This window comes from Diadema antillarum, unplaced genomic scaffold (assembly GCF_040938485.1).
Source record: "Diadema antillarum isolate AM-2024a unplaced genomic scaffold, OU_Dant_1.0 scf00000192, whole genome shotgun sequence".
In the NCBI taxonomy this organism is placed as follows: domain Eukaryota; kingdom Metazoa; phylum Echinodermata; class Echinoidea; order Diadematoida; family Diadematidae; genus Diadema; species Diadema antillarum.
Genome location: NW_027271081.1, coordinates 2,306,495 through 2,325,869, shown reverse-complemented (window position 1 = coordinate 2,325,869; position 19,375 = coordinate 2,306,495).

Here is a 19,375-nt window from a genome sequence, read left to right as displayed (position 1 = left end):
TGGGCATCTATATGCAGAAAGTGTAGAAATTTCATGTAAAGTTAGTGGTATCAGTCTGTCAGACACAGAAGCAAACACATAATATACGGAATAGATGGAGCGGTGATGTCATCACACAGACACGCTGTCATTGGTTCGTCAAAGATATGCAAATCATATGGACAATACTGCCCTACTTTGGCAAAAGGAAGCAAGTGACAAAAGTGACATTTCTCGTAAAAGAGCAAAATGTGTCTGTCATTTACACTGACGTCAATGGACTATCATGATGTCTTATCTAACATATCTCTTAGTAGGATAAATTTTTCTGGATGAAATTTTGCCTGGAAGAAGAGCTCATTATGTGAATTATGAAAACATCAATAACTCAAATTTGGATGGTATGTCACTTGCTTTCTTTTGCCAAAGTAGGGTAGAATAGTTTGTATGATAATTGTTGATAAGATTATGTAAGTCGTGGAGGCTTTCTACACGTGCTGGACCACGTCCACTGTGGAGTTCATTGCCACTTTGCATAAGAAATGCGTCATCGATGGAGTCATGTAAGAATGAGTTGGAAACTTATTTGTTTCATGACATTTAACGAAATTGCATAGTTTTGGTTGAGACCTAACTTCAGGTTTCTAACATTTTTTTTTCTAGATAATGGGAAACCTCTTATAATGAAATGTGAACGAGCATGTAATTTTTTATAGGAATTCAACGTTTATTTGATGAAAATTGGATTTGAAATGGTTGAGATATCCAAAACAGTGCAATCTTAATAAAAGGTGGGACCCACCTTTTATAACGATCGCTTTGTTTTACTTTGTTTTTGGATGTCTGAGCCATTCCAAAACCGATTTTCATCAAATAAACTTTGAATTCCTATAAGAATGGCATGCTCTGTACTATTTCATAAGTGGTTTATTGGTATCCTGCAAAAAGTAACAGAAAAAAGGCCAAATCATCATCTCCACCAATGCTGTACCATCCCTTTAAACTTTTCCTATTTCATTATCTTACCTTTATGATTTTATCTTCAAGTACGCCCTGCGCATTTCAATTAATGGACTTGTCGCAATATAAATTGTAACTATTATAATGTAAACTCTTATGTCTAACATAACGAGTGTCCAATTTTCAAAGAATTGATAGTGTTGCTAATATAGCGGGATGAGTATTTTATATGATACTCAATATTATTTCATTACGCAAATAACAATGAGATAAGAGCCTTAAATGCAATACTCATTCCTTCCGAATTATTTGCTGCATCAACACCACTGAAATCTTTGAAGTTATCCTCACTTTGTGTATTTTCGGTGTACCGCTGTAGAGTGATTGTGTGGACGCTATTGCTGTATCATGTTGCAAGACCCCAAATATAAAAAACGTAGCTCTTTTACGCCTCCTTGTTCAACGTTGTACTCGATTTTAACACTTTGCAAAGAAAATTATTGTCTTTCTCATATGCACTTGTCTGTCTTTCATAGAATTGGTTGCAATAAAATGTGAGGCTGACAATATCTAGTTGGTAATGATCAAGTATGATATTTTGTTATTTTCTGAAATAAACGAAGGCAACATGGAGAATAATTCCGCATTGTTGCAATTGCTCAACAATACTCCCACATCCCTACTCTGATGGCGTAATTTTATTTGAATACTTTTTTTTTCGCGTTGCAGTCTGCATGGTCTGTCTCAAATGAAGTCGAAGAATGGTTAACATTTTTTTTTTTTGCCTATTAAGAATTATATCTTAGCAGGGGCCGCGGAATTGTGAGGGTAGCTTTTGGATGCAGTTCCCCCTCCATATTTTGGCTCTTCAAGAAGAACAAAGAAATTGGGGGGGGGGGGGAATGGAAAAAAAAATCACAGCAAAATCCATGACTATGTACCATGCAAGAAGGTTGCTCCGGAGATTCTTGTTGGTGGCGTTACTATAATTGACCCTGTGCCCCATTGGTCCGTAGCAGACATCCCGCCCCCCACACACACACCACACACACCACACACACCACACACTCTAAAAGCGGTCCGCGGCCCCTGTTTGGTATGAGTGGGAATGATAACAGAATTGTAATAACTTGTAGCTATATCTTCGATGTGGACGTGTGTTTGTGGTTACTTCCTTCCTCATTAGCCATTTTATGAATAATCTTCACTAGAAATCAAAATTGAATCCTTCCCACAATCTTTCATGATATCACGACGAAACACACAGGAAGTTCTTTATGAACATCAATCATATCGTTGCTGCTAGGATGTTTAATTTCCGGTGGCACAAACAAAAATGACGCAATTTTCCTCTATCAAATTATCTCTTTTATGTTCACCATAATGACCTAAGCAATGCCATTTAGGCAATACCATTTAAAGCCAATAGCCAATTTGTAGTTATTTTGTTTTCTTTTGTTAAGAGAGCAATACTCGCTAAAGAAACGGATGTTTTGAAGGTATTGAACAATGCAATCGGAAAAATCAAAAGAAGTATCGTTTTGCTGAATAATCGATCAGAAAGTTTTATTATCTGACAACGGATGGTTTGTGATCTCATTTATTTATTATTTTGTGTTGCTTTGTCTCCATTTTTTTTACAGACTAAAACATCCTCTGTGTACCTCATTACAATAATGATATAATGCTAGATTCTGTCTTTTTACGTACGCTCTGGGCACCGTTTCACGAAAGTTGTCAGCGCTGACAATTACCATAGTAACAGTCAGTGACAAGAGCGTCTCAACCAATCAAAACCAAGGATTTTACTGAAATAGTCAGCGCTGACAACTTGTCAGCGCTGACTATATTGATGAAACACCCCCCTGGTATTCAATTGTCTTTGAACAATCACGAAGCCTCGTCATCAAATAGGGGTTTTCGCAATAAGATATTCAATACATACAATTTCTATAGCGCCATTTTCCACTCTGACTAAATGCTCAAAGAGCTTTACACCAAAGCAAAAAGACTGAAAATACATACACCATAAAAGAAGAAGATGAAAAAGAAGACATGAAAGTCTGTCTTCAAAACGCACTGTCAACCAAGTAGGATTTCAGATTACTCGTAAAAGACGTTATGGAGCTTGAGTCTTTCAGCTCACGTGGTAGTGAGCAACCAAACATGGTATGAAAAAAAAAGAAAGAGAATACGACATCCCCAGTCCCTTGTTTGTGTGTTTTTTTTTATATGAAAATTGAATGGCCACTACCAATAATATTGCATCTGACATTGCGATATTGAAAATACACAAAAGACATTACATGATTATTAATATTATTAATTCCCTTGTTAACCTTTGTGAGAGCCCAGTTCAAAACCCACAAATGTCGCACATGATGATTCTCTGCAGTAGACAAAAGTATGTCATTCGAGTTGATCAACTCAAATTTTTAAAGTTTAGTCTTGCCTAAGAGAGTAATATCTTCTTCAACTGCTGTTGCAATTTGGAAGCTTATAACGCTGACATTATTCATTTTATTTTGTTTTTTTCTTTTACCTTGTACCGCTACCATCATCCAACGGCATCTATATCAATGACGCAGTCTGCAAACGAAAAAGTCTTGAGCTTTGATAGGTCAACTTGAAAAAGAAAAAAGAAAAAGAGAGTGTCTTTTTTTAGACAATATCAGGATCTGACGCCATGTCTGCTCCATTTGTTTGTTTGTTTGTTCATTTGTTCGTTTGTATGTTAGTTTATTTTCGTTTTTTAAATCTCTGTCATCGTCGATAAAGTCATTGAAAGGTTTGAATAATTATTCATTATTGTCTTCAGTAAAAAGTACCAATCCTCTTCGTTAGTAAAACATGAGATAATTATTAACCTACGTTTCTCATAAATATCTTTTAAAAGATGAAAATACTAATATTTTGTTTTTCATCATCAACAACAACAACAACAACAAAAACCAAACACAGGAGCACATATAAACGACGATGATTGTGGAAGTTGTCATGAAATTGTTCCTGCATAATTTCCTGTTACGCAGAGACACACTGCTTCTGCTTTTGTTTTGCTTTGTTTTTGCTCATTTTAGAGCTCTTTTATTAGCGATGCAACCTCCTTAGTACTACTAGTCAGGAAAATAACAAAACCAAGTGTGCCATTCAAAACAATTAAAAAAAGCAACAAGAACAGGGAAGTAACAAGCGGGTCTTCGGATCGATAAATTTCTTGAAAAGGAATTTTAGAAACAGGTGTTGATATTCTACAACTGCGTATTGTGATCGGTGGCCCTGAGAAGGCATTTCGATATCATGCTCATCCACTCAACGCATGGTGTGTTCACAAAGTTCGTGTCTCATTAGCTTCTAGATGAATTCCGCATTAGCAATAACGTATTAAAGAACCCGATTATGTAGTGCAAATGCATGTTAACACATTAGGCGTTTTCACATCAGCCCGATGTTTCGAAATAGCGCGCTATTTTCTGACTTGGGAAATTAACCCGATCACGAAATAGCGCGCTATTTGATAATGTGAATACAAATTAGCGCGCTAATTGTATTGCTCTGATCGAGAAAATTTATCGAGTCCAACTCGGGAAATTTCCGAAATAGCGGGATAATAGCGCGCTATTTGATAATGTGAAATCGCCTCAAGAAATTAGCGCGATGCATCCCATCATGCCTAGCGTGTGTGACCCGCTGAAGCGCGCGCTCTACTGGTATACCCGACACTGTTTGCGCATGCTCAGCCGTCGAATTAGCTCGAAAACAATTCGGGCTAATTCTCTTCGGGCTGATGTGAATAGGAAATGAAATAGCGCGCTAATTTGCGATCACGAAAATATCTCAAGCTTGTATTTTTATCGGGCTGATGTGAAAACGCCTTGTGACTCTAAAGGCGTTTTCACATCAGCCCGATGTTTCGAAATAGCGCGATATTTTCTGACTTGGGAAATTAACGCGATCACGAAATAGCGCGCTATTTGATAATGTGAATACAAATTAGCGCGCTAATTGATCGAGAACATTTCTCGAGTCCAACTCGGGAAATTTCCGAAATAGCAGGATAATCAATGCGAACTAGCGCGCTATTTGACAATGTTCGGGCTGATGTGAGTAGAAAATGAAATAGCGCGCTAATTTGCATTTGCGATCGCGAAAAATATCTCGAGCTTGGATTTTTATCGGGCTGATATGAAAACGCCTTAAGTGGAAGGTGCATTCTAATGCCTTTTGTTGATCATAGAAGTAGACTTACTCAAGCAATAGGCGTTTTCACATCAGCCCGATGTTTCGAAATAGCGCGCTATTTTCTGACTTGGGAAATTATCCCGATCACGAAATAGCGCGCTATTTGATAATGTGAATACAAATTAGCGCGCTAATTGATCGAGAACATTTCTCGAGTCCAACTCGGGAAATTTCCGAAATAGCAGGATAATTGATGCGAACTAGCGCGCTATTTGATAATGTTCGGGCTGATGTGAATAGGAAATGAAATAGGGAGCTAATTTGCGATCGCGAAAAATATCTCGAGCTTGGATTTTTATCGTGCTGATGTGAAAACGCCTATTGAGTGACAAATGATGTCACTTGCATAATCTTTGTTTGGATTTTTTTTTTTTTTTTTTAGTGGGCGTATATCCAAGTGATTATGAAGTATAATAGATCTTATTTAGATATTCATTTTGCCACATAAGTCATGTTGAGGGAATTATGAATCAATCACAAGTCAACATGCATTTGTAGAGTTCCTTCAAAGGGACGTATCAGACGTCCATTCCGCCCAATTCTGCAGCCGAGAACCAGAAGGCTTCAGTAGTACTGCGCGCCATCTCGAGCTAACGACATCCTGGCTCTGAATTACTTACATATTTTTTCTTTCATTGCTTTCACACAAATGCTGGATTCGAAGGGATGGACTGTTTAAAACACACACACACACACACACACACACACACCAACGGATCGAATGTATGATACACTTGTGGATAATTTAGTCGATGGAATTGTCATACGGACGATACGGATTGCACGTTAGTCATCACTGTTTAATCAATCACGTGTATCGCTTTGGGATGGTTTCGTTTGTAAAATCATGTGTGCTTCGGAGATGGGTGTACAATTTGAATTTCCGATAGGACCTAAGCACTAACCATTACAGTTACAAGTTGCAGTGAAGATCATACATTTGATAATGGTGACGATGATGATAATGATACATTAAAAAAAACACCATACATATAGCATTTAATGCTCAATAATGTCGCGAAATGTCAGGGTGAATCAACATAATTTCGGAAAGATAATAAGTGAAATGCACATCAGGGAAAACGGAAAAACGACAACAATGGATATAGCATCGAGGTACTGAATTAGGCCTACTTGCACATTCGCATTCACGGATAGTTTCACACATCTACTGTAGATTTGTCTCACTGTCTAAACCTAAATCTATATCTCAATCAATCGAGATGATTTTAACTTTAATAGTTTCTTAGTACGGATTGCAATGCTCGAGCTGATTTGTGTCCCCGGATTGTGCCATAAATTTTGCTGCTGTAATGATAAGATTGATATGAAATATGAATTAATCAATGTGTGAGCACTTTGAATCGCTGCATCAAGCGCACACTATAAATGTGATTTGAAATCACCGTAATTATGTCGGTACAGATTTCAAATCATCATGCTTGGTGTATGTGTGATGGTCAGCTTTTCGCGAGGTACTGGAAGCTGACGGACAAATATCTTTACAAGAGAGAAAGTCAAAAGTTATTGTTTGCTAACAACAGCTTCTCAAGATTGAGGGCAAAAACAAACAAACAAACAAACACACACACACACACACACACACACTCGCATTTGCCTTTAACACTGGAGGGAAATTGATGAGCATACATCAACACATCGTTCTGCTATCCACCACCATGTGCAAACGAGTCAAATTGGTTTCCGACAAATTGTGCGATCAGCCCAGTTTTTATCGCACAAAACGTCACCTTACAAAACGTCGCCTTACAAAACGTCGCCATGATGGGGGGGGGGGGGGAAGAAATAAAAAGCAGCTTGACTTTACAGACACAAAAGGGACAAACGAGAGTACACACACACACACACACACACACACACACACATACGAGCAGTGCCTACGGAATTTGATTTCTTTCGGACCTGCCTTCTATACTTCACAGCGCCCGGTCACGACAGAATCGTGATATGATTAATTTAGTGGTCGTTGCAATCAATTATCTCGGTCGAAAGCCTATCATAATGAAACGTACAATCCGTCCACTCGATCAAGCAACTACCTGTCTACCTACCCATCACTCTCGCCTCGATGTTTTTGTTTTGTTTTGTTGTTATGTATTTTTTATATTTATGTGTTTATATATTTATTTGTTTTGTTTCAGTCCTACGTCTAAACTGGCTGCAATTAATGCACGCTATCAGTGAATGATAACCTGAAATGGCTATAACATACATTGTATACCTGTACATATATATACATTTTTTAAATGAGTTTTAAAGGGATGCTTCGGTTGGTTTGTGCTACCACTTATCACGCTGTCGTATGTATTGATTTCACCCTCCAACATTTTCAAGTTGGAATATTAGAATCAATGGCTCTATACGGAGGTCGTAAATGACAATTGGCTTGGAAAATCTATTTTTCTGAAGATATATATACATATATATATATATATATATATATATATATATATATATACATACATATAAAGAGTTTGTTCGCAAAAACCGATAAGTCCATTTTTGAAGATTTTGAAGTACGGTCTCTGTCATAAATTACAAAATAACACCTTTTATTGGTCACTACGTATAAAGGTTCATTTTTGAAGTTATGGTCAAAAGAAGCGAAAATGTTCTTATTATTCTCTCTATTTTTCTTGACCTTTAATCGCAAATATCTCCATTTGGCAAATATGGACTTATCGGTTTTTGCGAACAAACTCTTCATATATATATATATATATATATATATATATATATATATGCCCTATACAGAGGGGATGATTCGCATTATGCTGATTAATAATTTCTCTTTGCGTTTTACGTCACAAGACACGGTGATTTTTTCTTTTGATTTATTCATGTTTTACTGACATTTCCCCTGCGAAATCAGATAGTTAATGTAAGTCCCTGTCAACAACAGAGAGAAAAATAAAATCCCACAAGTGACAACCAAGCAACCAACCAAGCAAGCCATCAACCAAACAAACAAATAAAAACAAAAAAGCGCTGATTGTAGTGCGACAACAAACCGACAATATCATATCAACATTGTCACATTATGGTATCTCTTCCTTCCTGTATGGTTGCCAGAATCATTATTCATCATTGTATCATTTATCAAAATCAACATTTTTTAGTTATCATTATCTTTCAACTTATATCTTCTCGTATATAACATCGACAATACCATTTGTGTTTACCGCTTACCGTGACTATAGGCCCATATATGATGTAAAAAAAAATGAATGAAACTGTGTTTTGTCACACTATATTTTTCTATGGCCGCGAAATAAGCATTGAACGCTCACTAGGAAACAACCACGCGGCCAAGCACAGCGTTATACGTCCCCTCTGGGAGACTATAAGGGCAATAAGGATTATTGCCAGCGTTGTCAGATCCCAATAGAACAAAATCTTCAAAAGGCATGTGAAAAATCACAAAAAAAAATCGTTTCAAAAATCACCAAATATCAAAAAGTGTAATTTAGGATTCAATTTCAAGACAAACACAAGCTGATTCATGACCGATCATGTCAATAAACGTCCCTCAAACATTGCAGAACACGTTAGTCACACACACTAAATGCAAAACGTGTACCATGTGTATGAATAATACTCAGTATGTGGGTGTGTGGGTGTGTGTGGGTGTGTGTGTGTGTTTTTTTTTAAGTAACAAAAGTCGGACATGTTATATTTCAACAGGAAATTGCAATGTTTATCGTTTTAGTGGAGAACTTTGGGGAAAATACATTTTTGTTTTGATTCATTTTTCATCAGTCTTAAAATCACCAAAAATTACCAAAGGTCAAAAAGTATTGATTTGGTTCCCAGGCAAAAATTTTGTTACCATGGCTTTCCAAAAATCACCGAATTTCGCCCTTTTTTGATTTCCGAAATCACTATCAGGCCATACTGATTGGTGCCTTGCCTACATATAGCGGCACAATCGCGGCAGCCCCCAGGGAGTCGAACTATAGGGACCTCGTACTTGGTTATGGTGAATCCTCGCAAGGGCAAAACGATAGGGAACAGGCTATCACTGATTTTGTCTGTTCATCATCGAGTGGACGGACAACTCATGAGATCGAAAGAAGCGCGATAAAATCTTCGCAATATTTTAGCAAATAATTAAAAAAAAAAATGAAAGTTGAGCCAAAGATATCCAGCAATGAGAGCATCTATTCAGATAAAATCTGAACAAAACTGGTCTACCGACATCGCTATTCGTATTTTCTAATTTAAATGCAGATAGTTGGGGAGACATAATATAATTGTGAATTAGGGCTTATAGAACAATTGCTGGGAAATATCATGGGCCTGCTCTAATTAATCAACAGTGATCAGAGAATACTATCGTTCATTAATTCGCCAGACCATGATTAAAAGTTTGGTAATCACAATAGAATCATAAACCTTTTTACCCGTCCCAAATTATCATCAGTCTTTATAGTAAACCTACGTTTGCACACACACACACACATATATATATTAAGAGTTTGTTCGCAAAAACCGATAAGTCCATATTTGCCAAATGGAGATATTTGCGATTAAAGGTCAAGAAAAATAAAGAGAATGATAAGAAAAGTTTTACTTCTTTTGACCATAACTTCAAAAATGTACCTATATATGCAGTGAGCAATATATTATTTGAAAGGTATTATTTTGTACTTTATGACAGAAACCGTACTTCAAAATCTTCAAAAATGGACTTATCGGTTTTTGCAAACAAACTCTTCAATATATATATTATGATGAATGTGATATGCATGTCACTGCATATGACAGAAACGCAAAACACGCTTTCTATAAAGAATGAGACAACCCTATACGTGACCACTGCTAATTTTCTTTTGAGGCAAGTTCTGAATTCTGTCACGACCCAATTCTTGTAACTATATAGCAAAGTGGGACGTGACTATTTCTATAGCTTCTACAGTGAATTTCCACGACATAGGGCATATCATTCTTTTTTTTTTCCTTTGGCCTTTACACAGTGAGCAGGTGACAATACCCGGTGTGTGGAAAAGCCTAATAGAGTAATTCACGAGTTGCCTATCCAATTATAGATCCCAATATGTACACGTTAAAGGGATGATACAGTTATTGTTGAGATGGGGATCAGGTTTTTAACCCATTTTCAGATAATTGGAAAGTACCTTTCCGAAATATTGAAGAGCGCATGATTCTAAGAGCAGTTCAAAGTTTATTTGGTGAAAATCGGTTTTGAAATGGGAGAGCTATCCATATACAAGGTGGTTCTAATAACAGGTCCCAACTTTTGATATAGGACCACCTTGTGTTCCTTTGTTACACCCTGCTTTGCGAAATATGTTGTATCATCCCAAATAACACAGATGAAATTTAGGATGTTTTCGTATATTGTGTGACGTTTCTTTATTTTGTTCGTCTGTTCGTTTCTTTTTTGTTGGGGGGGGGGGGGGGAGGGTTAAGGGAACAAAAGATTGAAACTTATACAAAGAGGAACGCAATATAGCATCTTGAACTTAAACGGCTCACGTAATTAAACTGACAAATGCTCTATATAGTCACCACGTTACTTCTTCGTATTCATAATACGAACTCTCACGGTATAAATTTGTAGCACGAACTGAACAAAAGAAGATACTATTGTGAAATCCACGAATGCACGCGACTGAAAAATACAATGACTATAAATGTAATTAGAGGCTCTAATTCAAAATATGTGGCGCAGCCAACGACGGAAGGGCGAATCTGCCTCATTTGTTTGACTCAATTAGACTGTATTCATCCACGTTCATTTCTTGTCTTTGTGTGTGTGTGTGTGTGTGTGTGTGTGTGTGTGTGTGTGTAGCAAGAATGTAGTCATCCAGGCAGATATAAAACGCGTTAAAAGGGCAGACTGTCACGCAGCCATTATGAGGAAGGGCAACATCCAGACAGATGCGTAGCCATGGAAACCGGAACAAAGAGCACCATAATAATTTGTGGAGCGAGCATTACCTCAACCTCTTCCTCATCGCACCATACACCACATCACTCCTCTGACCGCGCGATTGGGCGATTGGGCGGTTGGGCGGTTGGGCGGTTGGGCTGTTGGGCGGTTGGGCGGTTGGGCGGTAGGGCGGTTGGGCGGTTGGGCGGTTGGGCGGGAAGCGGTTGGCAGGATATTCTGACGCTTAAAAGACACCGTGCGCCATAACAGGCCCGTAAAAGATGGATGGATTTTGGGGTCTCGATGGCAAAACTCGTATGCAAACAATCAATAATTTCGACAGATTTATTTTTGAAAGTAGCATATCCTAACTACCTAAGAAGTATTTTGAAATTCATTTACGGGGACATACCAAAAATGACGTCATCAATATAGCTATCCAACTAAGCATTGACAACATAGAGAATTGTAAGTTTTGCTTGCTACAAAATGCATTAGTGGTCAACAACAATCCCAATAGTGGTACAACAGGAGCTGGATAAAAAAAAAAGTGCTTTTACTTAAATAGGAATACAAATCTTATGAAAAGCGTAATTAACACTTTATGTGCCACGGACTTTCAGCAGTGTGTACAATGCTAACTTGCTCACCTTGGTATCCTGTCAAAACATAAAAATTAAATTTTAAAACAGAATAGAATAGAATAGAATAGAATAGAATAGAATAGAATAGAATGGAATGGAATGGAATGGAATGGAATAGAATAGAATAGAATAGAATAGAATAGAATAGAATAGAATAGATAGAATAGAATAGAGCAAAGTAAAATAGAATAAGATATAGTGATTCAAATCATATCAAGCCAAGTTAATTACAGCCATTGATCTGAGTAAGTTCCAATCAATGTCCAAGGAGTCTATTTCCATTTCAATCTGTACTCCAAAACATTAAAAAAAGAAAAAGAAGAAAAGATCAAATCTATTTAATCTCGAGACTCGTATTTTGAAAGGAAAATGGAATAAAGAGAAATGCGTTTGATATACAGACTCATACTTCGAAATGAAAATGTGAAAAAAAACAAACTCATTCCGAGTACGACCGCCCTCAGTTTGAGTGTATTTTATGAGGGGTGGGGGTTGCTAATATTGTTCGTAGCTTTTGTCATGGAAACGATATGAATTTACCATGAACATCACCCAGAAATACTCCAGACGCTGAGTTCATTCTACAATTTAACCAGCCACATCGTAACGAACTTAACACTGGCAGTTTGCCGGATATGGGTATAGACAGAATCGGCACTTTTCTCATATACTATTACTTTTTTTGTGTGTCTTCATATGTTACCAGCCTCAATCATATCACTGAAATATTTGTTTGATATGATTTTTTTTTATTTGATTTGATTCATTTTCCACATCTCACACACAAATATAACGTTACTATCGATTTAAAAAAAAGACAAGATAAAACGTCGTAATTAAGAAAACAAATACAATTTTGCAAATGTGAAATGGGAGAAACCTACTACAGAGCAAAGCTTGTACATGTATTGTATAGGTCCCTAGATTAAAATGTTAAAATATTATCATACAAACAACATAATAAGTGATAATTGAAAGGAAGGAGCAAGCGTCGAGGAAAAGAGAGCAAAAAGATATAAAGAATTTATGCAAGAAAAACAAACAAACAAACAAACAACAAGAATAGATTATATAAACATAATGCCGATATAGCCACCTGTAATACGCTTACAAAGATTCCTCGTCACGTATGAGTTTGTAAGTTATCAATGAATGTGACTGCAAATGGCCTAGAACACTACAGCAAGCACTAGAACAACACGCAATACACCCAGCTGGGCGTTTTTAAAACCCACCTCTATGTAATTAAGTAACAAAATCATTTAATTTTCCATCATATTTTGCTGCTGCAGTGTAATGTTGCCATAGTTACAGGGCTGATGTCCTTCACACAACTAATTCAAGGAAATATGAATAAACTTACTAGCTGAAGACCCAAGGTAACGCCGAGGTTGAATTATGTGCCATAAAAAGATCGTTTTTCTTTTTAAATTTTAAGTTAAAAATTGTATATACAGTCAAACCTTCCTTAGCAGCCACCTGTCTATAGCGGTCACCCTCCGTGTGTGGCCACTGGAAGATTCCCCAGAGAGAAAATTCACGTTAAAGACCCTGTCATAGCGGTAATCTATCTAACGCGGCCAGCGGCCACCAAGTTCGTTTCCCTCGATAATAAATGTGCATGTAGGCAATGCACACAAAGTTGGATAACCTGGGCTGTAGTGTCTACATCAGCCACCTGTCTATGACGGCCATTCATCTCATCTCCCTTGGGTGGCCGCTATAGACAGGTTTAACAGTATATCATGTGATAAGAGTTAAGGTGGAATAGGCGTGCAGCCGTCTTGAGGGTTCCATCTGAGCAGTATCCAAGGAGGAATTGCGGGTAAATCTTATGTGGGATACTGTCAAGACTTATACATTAGAATTAGAACAAATGAATAAATCTTGAAATGTATGTGTGTGTGTTTGTTTGTGTGTTTGTTTGTTTGTGTGTGTGTGTGTGTGTGTGTGTGTGTGTGTGTGTGCGTGTGTGTGTGTGTGTGTGTGTGTGTTAATGACGGTTGCCTCTTTGGTCATCTTTAGCCCACGTGTTGATGATCATTTGCCCGAAAGTTTGCGGGAGAGGTGGCGAGAGAAGGTGCTAGAGCGGTAAAAATTAGAGTGACCGTGAGTGAGGTAAGTGTCCGGCCACCCCCGTTACCGATTACAGATTTTGGTCCGTGACAAACCTGGATCAAATCTGGATGATGATATCAGCATTATCAATGTGATAGGTTTTTATAGGTAGGAACATAGTTATATTGATGAAGGGGGAGAGAAAATAGAGCACATTATGTTCTCACGATGTCCCGCGCTGCCCATGAAAAACCTTGACCAGGCTGATAAAAACTTATTTAATTGACATAAAAAAAGAAGAAAAAAAACCGAAAGGCAGTCGTAAGCACATAGTTCTTGTTCCTGGAAACATCAAATATGGACCATACACTGCTAGAAAATTAACTATTTGAACATTAGCCATCCATCATCACTACGAACAAAGCCCTCAATATTGCGAGTAGCTATACACCAACGGATCCAAAAATCGGGCGGGGTTGATTCTCTGAAAAAAAAAGGCAGCACACTATTTCCCTTATTAGGTCTAGGGCAATTACCCCAGACCCTTCCCCTGGACCAGTCGTAACTCTAATCCTAAATCCTGAACCTAAACCTAACCCTAACCCAAACTCTAATCCTAAACCAAACCCCAGACCTAATCTTTACTTTAACATTATCACTAACCAGTATTTAGCCTGGGTAATCTTATTGCCCTGATACGCCCCTATTTTATTTTTTTTTTATTTTTATATTTTGCTGTAATTCCATGTACTACACGACTTATATGAAAATACTCGGCTGCAGACATGACTGCGGAGATATCGATGGTTCAAGAGCAAGTCGAGTTGACTCGAAAATCAGTATTTCGAGAGAAGCCGCCGTAAAAGCTTTTCCTTCGGCCCAATGGTGGCCGAGGAGAGCTATGAAGACACCGTCATCGTTCATACAGTGGACTCCCGTTATGACGAATTTCTTGGGACCGGCAGTTTTCTTTCGTTATGTCGAAATTTCGTTATAACCAAACAAATAAACAACAATAAACGTAGGGTGGACAATTTTGCGGCCTCAATTTTTACTTCGGTGTAACCGCAATTTCCTTATAACCGTGTTCGTTATAAGGGGAGTGCACTGTATCACAGGTTGTTGTGTATTCTTTGGCGAATGACCATGAATGGGGCAAGAAGCCGAAAGGATATCAGCAGAAGTTACAAAGAAACTGGTTAAAAAAAGGCTGTGAAAATACCAGTTTAGGGTAGAATGGTTGTACCATTAACTTTCTCTATACTATTCTTTCGTGTGTGCGTGTGTGTGCGTGTGCGTGCGTGTGTGTGTGTGTTTGTGTGTGTTTGTGTGTGTGTGTGTTTGTGTACCAGATTTTTTGTCATGTGTGCATCCGTGTATATTTTCGGGTGAACGAGCACGTGATTGATAAGTGTGTAATTATTAACCAAATGAGATTCGTTTTTCCAACTTTAAATCAATCCTTCTGCAATCTAGTATCTTAGCGACAAGAGTGCTTCCACACAAAATGGGATGAGAACAAATTAATCGTCCTGATTGACCACATCAAACATTGATGAGTTTTTTCTCATTTTTTCAAGGAGAAGTTCCAGTCATTGCATTTCATCCTTGAACTCAATTCTACAGTATTAAGTGCTCTCGAAATTATTAGATATCTATAAATCTATATATCTCTCTATCTCTCTCTATCTCCATGTATATGCATATATCTTATATATATTCATATATACATACATATATATATATATAAATGAGTATATATATATGTGTATATATACATATATATGTATGTATGTATATATATACATATATATATATATATGTATATATATATGTATATATATATATATATGCATAATTGTTCACATTATATATATATATATATATATATATATATATATATATATATATAAACAAATATACATATAGATAAAGAGTGCAATGTTTCATGGCAGTGTGTAGAGTTCCATGACATTTGCTTCTGTGACAATTGATTCCATGAAATATCTGTATGCTAAGCCAAACATAAATTCTACCCCGCAACATAACCCTAAGCCTTATCCTAATCCTCACATCAAACTAAACCTGAAACCTTATCACAACCCTAACCCTAACTCGACATCTTTGGAGGAAATAAAAAAGGACTGGAGCTATTGTCAGAGGAGCACTAGTGTGCAGCGCCGGGGCGGCTACCGTTGACTGTGTGCATCTGTGGAAAAGCCTAAGATTTATGAAAGAAGAGTGTAGCTTCCGGTTTCATGATCGCCATCTTTCCTCATCTTGCACCATCGTTGTCACAATCATCACCACTGTCATAATCATAATCATCCTTGTCATTGTCATCATCATCATCCTCATTATCCTTGTCAACGTCATCATCATCATCACCATGACGACTACTAATACTATGAAGATCACCATCAATGTTCAGCATACACGCAGATATGTATATATAAACACACACACACATGCACACACATGCACATACATGTTTATTTACGCAACATTTCCTCTTGGGTGTATAAATTTATTTGTCTTGTTATATTCATCTCGCTTCCTCTTGGGTGTATAAATTTTGTCTTGTTATATTCATCTCGCTTTGGCAATCATGTATGTCTTTGCACTGTTTTGCCTTACACGTAAACTCATGAATGGTGACTTTGTTTCTCCACATACATTCATGAAGACTCAGGAGGTGTACAACATTTGATATAATCCAAACGATGTGGTGGAACAAATGATGGAAAGAAAGAAAGAAAGAAAGAATGAATTAGTTAATTAATCATTCAAAGAAGGATAGGGTGACTGAACATAACATACACAACGAAATCAAATGACACATGAAAAACGACATACTCTGCAATATGATTTATTTCATTTTAACATGGCAGGTATAATTTTTAAAGATATATCATCTGTAATTGTTAAAATAAGCAAATAAATCTTTGACAAAAAAAAAAAAAGAGAAAGAGGAAAAAAACCAGACCTTTTCACTACTTGGTGTATATATACAATTACTATCTATACAGTAAACAAATCTACATACAATGTATTATAAATTACAGCTTACTCTACATTCAAAACAATATGTTGTGAAAAAACAACCACTTGACATTTTGAGACAGACATCTGTATAGTGCTTCAGTACAGACATAAATGTATGTCTTCATCGAACACATAATCATGGACTTTATCTACGTTCACTGGCTTTCAATAACAAAAAAAAAAATCCCAAGATACTAGAGTTTGGCTGTAAAAAATAGCATTAGCCTCAATTTTTGAATGTACATTAAAGATATCAGAAATTACCTCCGTGGTGACCATGGTGATAATTACTGCTCAGGGTTGAAGTATAGACACACATATCATATGCATTATCAATAATATTATTATCATTTTTTTTTTCACACATAATTAAATGCAATGAGAAACAGCTTCAAGAAATCCTCACACTGGCACTTCCAATTTAGGCTTGCAAATAGCAGTGATGTCAATATTTCATGACTAACAGAGTTAATACCACCACAGTTCAAGCATAATCTTCAATTCAAATGACGCTAGCATTATTTGGGGGTACTTTTCCATGCCGACAGGTTGCAGATGGTGCCATTAAAAAAAATAGAAGGGGAAACATTGTGAAGTGCTTTAATTCTCGGTCGTAAAAAATATTTTACTGGCAGAAGAGTCAACACTTCATTACCCTTCTTTTGTATCAGAGCAAAAGCAAACACGAAAGCACGCTTCCAATATTATTTGCTTAATTCGCCCCCTCTCGAGTGCGTTGATCCATCTACCACATCTGCTGCTCCCACTATGGCATAAACTAACAGCAGCACGATGAGAACACTTTAGTCATGATGTACTTAACAATATTCTGATGATAATTATGTCTATATGTAATTTCTTCCTTTTGTAAATATCATATGACGCAGCAAATACTGTTGGAAAGTAATACAGATCTCACATGAGATTCCGCCTTCATTTGTCGTAATTACGCTCTTCCTCAATTAATGGTTCATTTGGAGATATTGCATATATGCTTCATTTTGCAGCTCATAGCTATATAGGCCTACCATCATTTCTGGCTATGAAGACAAGATTCACAACATCTGAAACATTCCTGGAAAATTAAGGAGGGAAGGATAACTAGTGGTCGGTGTAATTCAACCCCTTTCATCAACAACACTACGTCATGGCATACCTCATCCTGTATATTTGTTGCCACCACCAAGACAAAATAACAGTCAGGAAACACACAGTAATTCATATCTATGGGCCACAAAATAATGATGTGGGTTTCATCAAAGGAACAAAATTTGATTTAACAAAAGATGAATGAAAAACATAAAAATCAAACATACAACCCACGGATTACGGGCCCCAGACTCAAGGTCCATTTTTCTGTTTACACTGAAAATGTCATCATTCTTAATGGATGAAAAACGACCCTCGTCTACGAGACTGCATTGTTGTGCTGAATCACTGTAAACGCGCTCTATTGTCTAAAATTTGGACCAATTTCCTCAATTCCTTTCCTTATAATACACATGTTAATATGGGGTTACGCATCGTGCTCATATGCACTGATTTTAAACTGTGGCAGTACAATTGCGGGAAATTAGGGCCGCATGAATTGATCTATCCAATTTCCAAATAATCATATCGGCTGGCATAATTCATAGTCATGCGGAATCGTATTTGATTTGCATCCCACTATAATTCTCTATAGATTAAATTAGAAAAATGACTGGTTCTGCTACCACGAGTCAAATTACCCTGACTAATGCACAATGAATGAGTTTCCTACCACGGTTCATAGCGCCAATTAGACGATCTTTTTGTGCCATCTCGTTAAAAAGAGAATTCAATACACATCTATTTGACTGCCCCTGTCAAGCTTTAGTTATACGAGGTCAATGGGCTGGAGCTATAATTAGGGGAAGACATTGTCCACTTATCATAATCACTGATTCAATTATTCAGTTGAGATACACCATGTATATCCTAATATAATGGAGAATTTGTAAAGAAGATTTAATGCATCATAAAATGATACAAGCTTTGCCTCAGACAGCACCATTCAGAGAGGCTGCTGCTGTGTATGTAGGTTTATATACCATGTACAATAATATACCAGGGGGGCATCATTTCATTTGTACAACACATGTGTTTTAATCTTTTCCCCACTGGGACCGTAGTGCATAAGCAACTCGCTTTTCCAATTTGGTGTGCTAATGCATTTGATGAGCCATTAAAGATATATGAATAATTCAGACGAAATACAGGGAATATTTTGCACATTTTTTGCTGAACTTGTTTCACAAGACGTTTGGATGATCTCTGCTAAGCCTGGTATTAACAATGGTAACATGACAACAAAACAGAAGCAGCTGGTATTTAAATATTATTACATCTCATAGTTTCACCATAATTGCCGAATAAAGAGAGGTGGGGGTGGGGTGCATTAAAATTGGAAATTCCCAGAAGCAGAAAGCTTTGGGAAAAACAATCTGAATGACCTCTTACAGACTATACTCACATCTACATAAAACTTTCAGACTAAAGCACCTTTACT